The sequence below is a fragment of the Hypanus sabinus genome, chromosome 10, assembly GCF_030144855.1.
Source record: "Hypanus sabinus isolate sHypSab1 chromosome 10, sHypSab1.hap1, whole genome shotgun sequence".
Classification (NCBI taxonomy): Eukaryota; Metazoa; Chordata; class Chondrichthyes; order Myliobatiformes; family Dasyatidae; genus Hypanus; species Hypanus sabinus.
In genome coordinates this window covers 44,340,350-44,350,631 of record NC_082715.1, presented here as the reverse complement: position 1 = coordinate 44,350,631, position 10,282 = coordinate 44,340,350, and positions in this window count along the sequence as shown.

The following is a 10,282-nucleotide window of genomic DNA, read 5'->3' as shown; positions in this document are numbered from 1 at the left end:
GACATAGGTAGAAAAAGGGAAGAGGTCCGAGCAGTGAGAGTAAATAGTTAGGAAAGGGGCTGAAGAGAAAGACCTTCAAGGTAGTAATCTCTGGATCACTCCCGGTGCCTGCTAGTGCAGGAAGGAATGGGGTGATAGCACAGATGAATGAGTGGCTGAGAAGATGATATAGGGGTCAGGGTTTCAAGCTCTTGGATCATTGGAACTTTTTCTGGGGAAGGACGGCTTGCGCTTCAACTAGCTAGGAGGTTTGCTAATGCTACTTTGGAGAGTTTAAACTAGTTTTGCAGGAGGCTGGGAACTGGGACACCAGGTCAATAAAGGAAGGATTAGGCTGGAAAGCAGATGTCAGGGTAAATATTGAAAGGCAAAATTGAAGCAACAGGTATGATGTGTAAGATAGTTTGAAGTGCGTATATTTTAATGCTAGGAGCATTATGGGTTAGAGTGATGAACTTCGAGCATGGATCAGAACATGGAACAATGATATTGTGGCCATTACTGAAACTTGGTTGAGAGAGGAGCAGGAATCAGTGATTAATATACCAGGTTTTTGAAGATTTAGGTAAGATGGAAGAGGCAGTAAAGGGTGTGTGGGGAGAGGGTGCAGAGTGGATTACTAACCAGCAACAGTATCACAGTTGCAGTCAAAGGAAAAGTATGTAAAGCTTCAGAATGAAGCACATGAGGTGTCATGGTCCCGATTGTTTATTCACTATCTTGCTCCTAATTTCCATTCATTGTGCCACGATTCTGACCGTTTATTTCTCAATTACTTCTAATTCACTTTGATGACAGCACACTTGGTTTCCACCAAGAACTGCTGTATAAGAACCCTGGCGTCATAACCATTAGTCACCAGTTCATTGGTCTTTTTTCCTGTGAGATAACTGTGTTTCCCTACCACTTAGAACCATTTGTTCATGGCTTAGCTCCAGTTTCAAGGTTTGCCTATGAGACTTCGTGTTGTGGATAGTGTAATGCATACAGGGTGATATAGATCATTGGCAGATATAGGTGCAGAAATGGCAGATGGATTTTAACCCAGATAAATGTGAGGTATTGCGCTTTAGTAGGGCAAATGCAAGGGCAAGTACTTTATCAGTGTTGCCGAGCAGAGTGATCTTGGAATCCAAGATAAAAGCTCCTTGAAAGTAGCTACACAGGTTGATAAGGTGGTTAAGGAGACTTATGAAATGCTTACTTTTATTAGTTGAGGCACTGAGTTTCAAAAGTTTGGAGGTAATTTTGCTATTTTATAAAACACAGGTTTGGCCATGTCTGTATTGCAATACAACTATATTACATACAGTTCTGGTTGCCCCATGATAAGAAGGATGTTGAGGCTTTGGAGAGGGTGCAGGAGAGGTTTATCTGGATGCTGCCTGGTTTAGAGGGCATGTGTTATCACAAGATTCTTTGCAGCACCTGAGGCTGAGGGGAGATCTGATAGAAGTTTACAAGATTATGAGAGGCATAGATAGAATGGACAGAGAGTATCTGTTTCCCAGCATTGAAATGTCTAAAACCAGAGGGCGTACATTGAAGTTGAGAGGGGTAGGTCCAAGGGAGATGTGAGGGGTAAGGTTTTTAATCAGAGAGTCATGGATGCCTGGAGTATGGTGGTAAAGGTAAATATTTTGGAGCTTTTTAGAGACGGTTGGATAGTCATGTGAATGTAAGGAAGATGGAGGGATATGGACATTGTGTCATTAAGAGGGATTAGTTTTTATATGTAACCCTTACCCAACAGGCTGGTAGGGCACAATAGGTAGCATGAGGTACATGCAGCATCCTGAGGAAACACAATCACCATCTCCCACAGGTCAAGGCAGAATAATTTTGGATTTAAAGGAAAAAGGACAAGTTGATAAGAAACACAGAAAACTTTGTACTGTTACACTTTAGAGCTGCCATTTGTTCTATATGTAGGTCCAATTAGAAGAATTGCTTCCTGAGCACAGATATGAATGCATCTTTCTCCTAAGAGTCCTTCATTTCTTCCTCCTCCCCCTCTTAACAATTTGTCTTTCTTTGCTTTCTGGTTGTTCAGTCCATTACTTATAATTGTTCTAAGTTTTACTAATAATGCATACAATTTTTGGGGGAAGTATGTTTGTGCAGAAATCTGATGACAGTAAAAATGTACTTCAGTACTTATGTAACCAGTTCTTGTGGACTTTTAAAACTTGAAACCTCAATGGAATCCACTTAAAAGAAGGTAAAAAGAGAACCATCTTAAATAGCTGATGAATCTATTATTAAACAACCAATTTAGCATTGTGGGCGAGGTAAATATTTGGGATAGTGAAGTACTATCCTATGCTTGTGCTCAGATGGTGTTGTCATGACTATTGAGTACCAAATTGCTAGTCCTAAATCAAGCTAGCAGTGCAGAAGAATTGACCTTTTTTGCTTTACTGTCTTGCTCTGGGCACTCACTGCCTATGCACCAACATTTTTACTAAGATGTTGTTTGGTAGGCCTGACATTAAATTTGTGTAAATATTTGCCAACTCTCAGGGCTTCCCTTTAAGTAAAGCAAAAGGGAGCCATGAGTCTGATTTCTCCTCCTTCGTTTGTGGTTAATGCTTTAATTTTTGTTCAGTTGTGTTTAAACAACAGCTGTCTACATTTGAAGATATAAACTTGGTAATGTGTATTTCACCTCTGATATTGTCATGCATTACAGGCCTTTGATTTTGGTTTCTCAGCTTTTAAGTAAAAGCAGTTATTAAGTGTTCTTCTACATTTGTAAACTATTCCTGCATGCTTAAGCCTGGAAGTGATTTGGAGTAATATTGTGTTGAAGTTAACTTTGCAAAGTAGTTTCTCTTGACTCATGCATCTGTTTATATTAAAGGGGTTAAAACCTGAGGTTTTGAATTAATGTAACTGCATGAAGTATTTTCATGATCATATTGCCTACAAAACTTTCACGGTGAAAGTTTCCACTGAATGTTGCTTCAAAAAGAAATTAAACTAAATGTTGTGATCTACTTTCCTTTACAAAGCATTTTGCCCCTTTCATTTCTAAAATGTCTTTGCCAGTGAAGGGTGCTCTCTTTAACTTCCATCATAATTGCCACTTTGCGTTCAATGCAAAACATAGCAGCTCCCCTATTAATTGAAAACTGTGAATGTTAAGCTCAATGTCAAGCCATGAAGTTTAGGATCAACTTAATTAAGTTACACTAGAAAGTACGATGGAGTTGTCCTTTTTAATATAATTCTGTATTTTCATAGCATATTTACTCTGTGATAAATTACTTACTTTTATCCATCACAAAATTGGTTAGATAACAGCACTATCTTGTTTACACGATGACATTTCTATTAAAATAATACTGTTGTATTTTCAGAATAAATACAATTAATATATACTGCCTAAGCTGAAGTTCAGTTTCATGGTAGATTTTGATTTCAGTCAAAAATTGGTAACCTCTCAAAGCATACAAATCAATTCATTTTAAGGTTCAATAATGTCACTGGCATCATTAAAGTAATTTCCTGCAATATGCAATGACCTTCAAAAAGTAATAGAGAAAATAATTAAAGTCAGTTAATTGTTTCACTATGAAATTAAATGTAAATGAACCATTTAAATGTTAAGTATTATCATTATCAATATTTATGACTCCTTTGGTTAACTCTTCTACATTTTTATTAAAGTTCAAAATATAGTTTTGATTTCAAAATGACAATAAAAAGTGAGTTGACTTGAAAACTCTGGAGACATTTCTCCTAAATTGCATAAAAAATATGCAAGGTCAAATCTTGAAAACATAAAATGAAGACAGCTGAGAGAAATAACTGGGAGAAAAGCATGGGCAAAGGCACAAACATGTTAAACTATTTAAAGTGTTAAATTAAGTTAAATAAATAAAGTCACAACGTTTCTGCTGCTTGACAACTAAGGAAATGTTTTCACCTCCACATTCAGAAGGTGGATGGAATGTCAACTCTTACCAAAGTGAATAAGTTAATGAAGATGTGAGAAACTCTATCAGTTTGAAGAAAAGAGATTGTTTATTATTTAACTTACTTTGGGTGAAAGTTGAGTGTTGATTTACAGTAAACAGTTTTAAGTAGTTGCGACCCAATTAGTAATCTGAGACCTTTGAGATAGATGTCAGACTTCAGGCTAATGAAATGGTGACTGAGGTATGACCTTTTCGTTTGGGATAATGAGAAAGAAATCATTCCCATGCAGATTCAGTAGGAAACATCTGTAGGTCATGTCACTGATGCTTACACTTTCTGACCAACTCTAGAATCAAAGTTAACATCTTTTATAATATGAATAGCTATGCTTTAATACTAGCGTATATTAATTTTATATTGCAAATAACTTTTAACTGCTATTAAACGTATTGGCGCTAGATTGAATCATTGCCTCATCCTTCTCCTTCCTTGGTAGCATAGTAGTTAGTGCAAAGCTATCTGAGTTTGGAGTTCAATTCTGGTGTCCTCTGTAAGGAGTTTGTACGTCCTTCCCGTGGAAGTGTGGGTTTTCTCCAGATGCTCCGGTTTCCTCTCGGCATCATTAGTTGGTCATTATAAATTATTCTGGGATTAGGTTAGGGTTAAATTGGGGATGTATTGTGGCTTAGCTCAAGGGTCTGAAAGTGCTTATTCCTCACTGTATCTCTAAATAAAACAAATAAGATAAATTCGTATAAACAGTGGCACAAGATGTACCATAGGATTGTGATTTTAGAATGTATTCCATCCAGTTCTCCACACTAAGCATTCACTCCCACCAGCTTACTGTAGCTACAATGGATACCATTATCAGAAGCAGATCTGCTCCTCACCAAACCTTCTCCAACTGCAGTTACCAAACAAATGATCTCTGGGACCTAGAATGACAAATGGACACATAGGAATAAACCAAGTGCAGGTTAAATTCAGTGCCACTATTGATCCTGTTAGGCAATTAGATTGGTGATCTGTAATTGACCGCAGGTCAAAGCCCTGGAACTCTTATGTATAACATTACCTATATCATTGGAATGACATTCCCAGCAGTAATGAGAGGTGGGGATTCAATGTTGATCTTGTTAATGATATCCACATGCTCTGAATGAATGAAAAGGACCTACAATTTCAAAATAAGTCATTTTGTAAGATAATAACCTACCAACTGGAAAACCACTGCATTATGAATCATTTAAAAATATCACAAAGAACTGCAAACTATGCTGATCTCCTTGTTAATATGTTATTTAAATACATTTTTAGTGAGCCCACAAATTCTCAAATTTTCTGAAATTAAATTTTAATGTGTGGGTGATAGGTTCTTGGCAGTAGCTTGCAATTTTTCCTACAATACATTACTAGCACTTCATGAACCAGATCATTTGAAGTCAATTTTAATGAAAAGGGAAATATAACTTGTTCCAAAGTTTATAAATGCTGAAAATACAAAGAGATTTGCTAATTTAGAGGCATGTCTGTCAGCTTTTTTATTTTTATTCACTTAATTTCCCAGTATCAAATCATCCATTACTGTCATGAGCCCTGCAGGCCTCTACAGTTTGCCACAGAACATTGAGCTTCTAAATTTCTCAAGCACCTGTATTTATTAATTATTAACTGGTCTTGAGAGCATCAGAACTGCTCTGGATTTTCTTGCCTCGTGAGTATCAGGCCTGCTTTGTGTGTTTTCAGATCTACATAGAAACATAGAAAACATACAGCACCATACAGGCCCTTCGGCCCACAAAGCTGTGCTGAACATGTCCCTACCTTAAAACTACCTGTGCTTTACCCATAGCATTCTATTCTTCTAAGCTCCATGTAGCCATCCAGGAGTCTCTTAAAAGACCCTATCGTTTCCGCCTCCACCGCCGCCACTGGCAGCCCATTCCATGCACTCACCACTCTCTGCATAACAAACTTACCCCTGACATCTCCTCTGTACCTACTTCCAAGCACCTTAAAACTATGCCCTCTCGTGCTAACCATTTCAGCCTTGGGGAAAAGCCTTTGACTATCCACACGATCAATGCCTCTCATTATCTTGTACACCTCTATCAGGTCACCTCTCATCCTCCATTGATCCAATGAGAAAAGGCCAAGTTCACTCAACCTATTCTCACAAGGCATGCTCCTCAATCCAGGCAACATCCTTGTAAGTATCTTCTGCACCCTTTCTATGGTTTCCACGTCCTTCCTAAAGTGAGGTGACCAGAACTGAGCACCATACTCCAAGTGAGGTCTGACCAGGGTCCAATATAGCTGCAACATTACCTCTTGGGTCTTATACTCAATGTCACGATTGATGAAGGACTTCTTAACCACAGAGTGTTCCGAATATTCCAGCCCTGCCTCGAGAGTATCAGGCTGCTTCACGTTTTTTTCATATCTGCCTCAGGATAGATTCTGCCATTGTATCGGATGAATGGAAAATTGCAAATGTTACTCCGCTGTTTAAGAAGGGTGGGAGGCAGCAGTAAGGAAACTATAGACCTGTTAGTCTGACGTCAGTAGTTGGGAAGTTATTGGAATTGATTGTTAGGGATGAGATTACGGAGTACCTGGAAGCAAATGACAAGAAAGACCAAAGCCAGTATGGTTTCCTGAAAGGAAAATCCTGCCTGACAAACTACTGTAATTCTTTGAGGAAGTTACAAGCAGGGTAGACAAAGGAGATGCGGTGTACTTGGATTTTCAGAAGGCCTTTAACAAGGTACTGCACATGAGGTAGCTTAGCAAGCTAAGGGCCCATGGAATCACAGGGATGTTACTAGCGTGGGTGGAGCATTGGCTGATCTGCAGAAAACAGAGAATGGGAATAAAGGGATCCTATTCTGGCAGGCTGCTGGTTACCAGTGGAGTTCCACAGAGGTTGGTGTTGGGACTGCAGCTTTTTATGATGTGTGTCAATGATTTGGACTATGGGTATTAATGGATTTGTGACTAAATTTGCCGATGATACAAAGGTAGGTGGAGCAGCGGATAGTGTTGAGGAACCAGAGAACCTGGAGACAGACTTAGATAGTTCAGAGGAATGAGCAAAGATGTGGCAAATGAAATACATTGTTGAAAGTATATGGTCATGCACTTTGGTGAAAGAAATAAACGAGCAGACTATTATTTATATGGGGAGAGAATTCAAAATGCAGAGATGCAAACGGACTTGGGAGACCTTGTGTAAGATACCCTACAGGTTAACCTCCATGTTGAGCTGGTTGTGAAGAAGGCGAATGCAATATTGGCATTCATTTCCAGAGGTATAGAATATAAGAGCAGGGATGTGATGTTGAAGCTCTATAAGGCACTCATGAGACCACAGTTGGAGTATTGTGTGCAGTTCTGGGCTCCGTATTTTAGAAAGGATACACTAACATTGCAGAGGGTTCAGGGAATGATTCCAGGAATGAAAGGGTTACCGTATGAGGAACATCTGGCAGCTCTTGGGCTGTATTCCCTGGATCTCAAAAGAATGAGGGGGGATCTCATTCTGAATGTTAAATGGCCTGCACAGGTTAGATATTTGCCATGGTAGGGGTTTCTAGGACAAGAGGGCACGACTTCAGGATTGAGGGATATCCTTTTAGAACTGAGATGCGGAGAAGTTACTTTAGTCAGAGGGTGGTAAATCTGTGGAATTTGTTGTTGCCACAAGTGGCTGTGGAGGCCAAGTCATTGTGTGTACTTAAAGCAGAGCTAGATAGGTTCTTGATTAGCCAGGTCATCAAAGGGTATGGTGTGAAAGCAGGGGAGTGGGGATGACTGGAAGAATTGGATCAGCCCATGATTGAATGGCGGAGCAGACTTGATGGGCCGAAGGGCCTTCTTCTGCTCCTATATCTTATGGTCTTATAGAAGCATCGGAGGCATTGCAGGTTTTCCAGCACTAGGTTTACTTCATGTTTTTCAGACCTGTCTCTAGAACATCAGATCTGTTCTGGATTTTTCCAACCCTTTCTTGAGCTTTCCTAGGTGCTGACCTTAGGGAGGGACGTACTGTCGTGAGCTCTGCGGGCCTCTGTGACTTGCCTCGAGCACCTGTACTTACTGATCATTATCTTAACTAGAGTCGTTAAGCCCTGTGCTTTTGGTTTAATCTTGTCAAGTTAATTGTGATTTGCATGGTTTTTCCCGCATTCCATGATTAGTAAAGGAAGACTCTCATTAGGTGCCTTAGTGGAGCCATTGTGTTGGAGAAAATGACTTGTCTCACTGTGTCCCTCAGTCGATCTTCTGGGGCTTTGTTCTTATTCCCATATCTAACCCCTTGTTTCTGTCTCTTTTGAGGAATCTGCTGCCCTCCACTCCTGGGGTTAAATAATTGCCTGTGCTTCCTGTGACTCAGGCTATCCTCAGCTCCTGGGGGTTAAGTTGGTGCCAGCAACTGCTGTGAAAGAGAGAGCCTGCCATTCCTCCAAACTTGGGGCTTGTCTTGCGAGCCCACACCGTGCACATTACGCCCTCAGGGGAACCTTCTCTTAACTGGTTGACATCCTTTGAAGAAAGTCATAGAAAACTGGTTAAAGTAGAGATTTTGCCTTGCCAGAGAGGAGCCAAGGCCACATGAGACATAAACATTCTGAGAAGTTGTCTCACAGAGGGTTTTGAATGTGCTGCAGTCATTGGAGCAGAACAGGTGACGAGATGGTCCTTATGCTGCCCTATTTCTCAATCATCTCCTTCCATACCCTCCTTTTGCTGACCCATTCCAGTACAGATCTCTCCTGGGATTTCAGGGCAACATGGCTTCCTTGCCCTCCTCCTATCAGATGAATTTAGCATACTAACAATAGGTTGGAATGGAAGGGGTAGTAGTTCTGCAGAGTAATATGTGAAGCATCCTTGAGTAATCATCTATCCTGCTCCATATTTGAGCTTGTTTTGAGTAGAACATATTGGAGTAGAACCTCCAACTATTCTCACAGTTACATGTGTTGCTGCATTTTGGTCCTGAACCCCAAATTGTATATCACTTCTGAAACTGCTTTTAAAATCTGACTAATTCGGCAATTTAACTGGGACTTACTATCGAAACAAAAATGCAAGGGATTCTGCATTTGTGGAAATCCAAAGTAACACACACAATATGCAGGAGAATCTCAGCAGGTCAGTCAACAGTTATGGAGAGGAAGGAAGTGTTGACGATTCTGGCCGAGACCCGTCATGCTGACTGACCTGCTGAATTCCTCCAGTATTTTCTATATGTTACTTATTATAAGATAGTTTTTGAATGAATGTGGAATTTAAGTAATATTAATGAAACAGAAAAATCTATGGAAATTATGTTGACTCTTCTAAAATTCCTAACGAGCAAGAAGCAATTAAATAACCTGCACAATAGATTGCGGAAGCATCCATATGGAAGGTTAATCGCGATCACTGATGGGCTTTATAGAGTGAGGTTAAAGAGTGATTGGAAGATCCTACACCAGCATTGATGAATGGTGTGATTCTGAATTGGATAACTTGAATGAATATTTAATAAAATTAATGTTTAATAAAGTGATAGTTATGAATAAGTAATTAATAATTCACTATTTGAAAAAGTAGAAATTGAGACAACTTCCTGAAGTGTGAGTTCTATGTATGGATTATAACATTTTACATTTAAGGACAGCCATTCTATCATATATTGTGCTGTTTACATTCCAAGCTAAATTAAATTTAAAAAATAAGAGCCTTTTCTTGGAAAAAATACAACTTATTCACGAATGAATAACTCTTTTTCACATCTCACCATAAATTCCACATTTGCGTGCATCAATTTTCTTATATGCCTTTTAACTATCCTTGGGCTGATTTCCAATCTCTTGTAACAAGAATCTCAGAAGTTTCCCAACCTCACAAGTCTTACCACCACTCAGGGCCCAAAACAGTCCTTCTAGGTGAGGCAACACTTCACTTGTGAGTCTGTTGGGGTCATCTATTGCATCCGGTGCTCCCGGTGCGGCCTCCTCTACATCGGCGAGACCAGACACAGATTGGGGGACCACTTCGTCGAGCAACTCTGCTCCATCCTCTACAACAGACAGGATCTCCCAGTTGCCACCCACTTCAACTCTGCTTCACATTCCCATTCGGATATGTCCATACATGGCCTCCTCTACTGCCATGATGAGGCCAAACTCAGGTTGGAGGAGTAACACCTCATATACTGTCTGGGAGTCTCCAGCCCCTTGGTATGAACATTGAATTCTCCAACTTCCGGTAATTCCCTCCCTCTCCCTTCCCCCATCCCAGTTTCACACTGCCTCCTCTTCCAGCTGCCTATCACTTCTCTCATGATTCTGCCTTCTACTACACA